This window comes from Phalaenopsis equestris, unplaced genomic scaffold (assembly GCF_001263595.1).
Source record: "Phalaenopsis equestris unplaced genomic scaffold, ASM126359v1 Scaffold000553, whole genome shotgun sequence".
Classification (NCBI taxonomy): domain Eukaryota; kingdom Viridiplantae; phylum Streptophyta; class Magnoliopsida; order Asparagales; family Orchidaceae; genus Phalaenopsis; species Phalaenopsis equestris.
In genome coordinates this window covers 139,562-140,077 of record NW_018164993.1, presented here as the reverse complement: position 1 = coordinate 140,077, position 516 = coordinate 139,562, and the positions used below count along the sequence as shown (strand labels likewise).

Sequence of the window (516 nt, the reverse complement as noted above, 5' to 3'; positions counted from 1 at the left end):
TACAGCATGTTACACTTGTCTTGCTTCTACTTGCTACAGCATGTTACACTTGTCTTGCTTCTACTTGCTACAGCATGTTACACTTGTCTTGCTTCTACTTGCTACAGCATGTTACACTTGTCTTGCTTCTACTTGCTACTGCTCCTCTTATACAGCATGTTACACTTGTCCTGTTTCTACTTGCTACTATTCTTCACGTATAGCATGTTGTACTGCTCCTGTTTTTGCCTACTACTGTTCCACTTGCATGCTACTGTTCGTTCCTGCATTGCGCATTTTACATCTTATAACTTTAAACATGTTTATCTCTTTTTTTACATAGGATGTTTAGAGGACTACAACCATAGGGCCGTTTGATTTGATATTATAACTGGACACCCTAGAAAACTTAAACTCGTCACGTCGAGGCGCTTGGAGCTAGCGCAGTGGGCAGCACGACCATCTTCAACAGCAAAACATGTCTTCCCAGCAAAACCAATCCTTTTCCTAGAAATTAAACAACAATCCATAGGTTTT

General features: G+C 40.5%; 1 protein-coding gene across 1 annotated transcript in view; it reads left to right on the top strand.

Annotated features, from left to right (window-relative positions):
- Positions 1-516, top strand: part of LOC110029289 — a 96,681-nt gene that overhangs the window by 14,710 nt on the left and 81,455 nt on the right. The gene's annotated exons all lie outside the window — the stretch shown is intronic.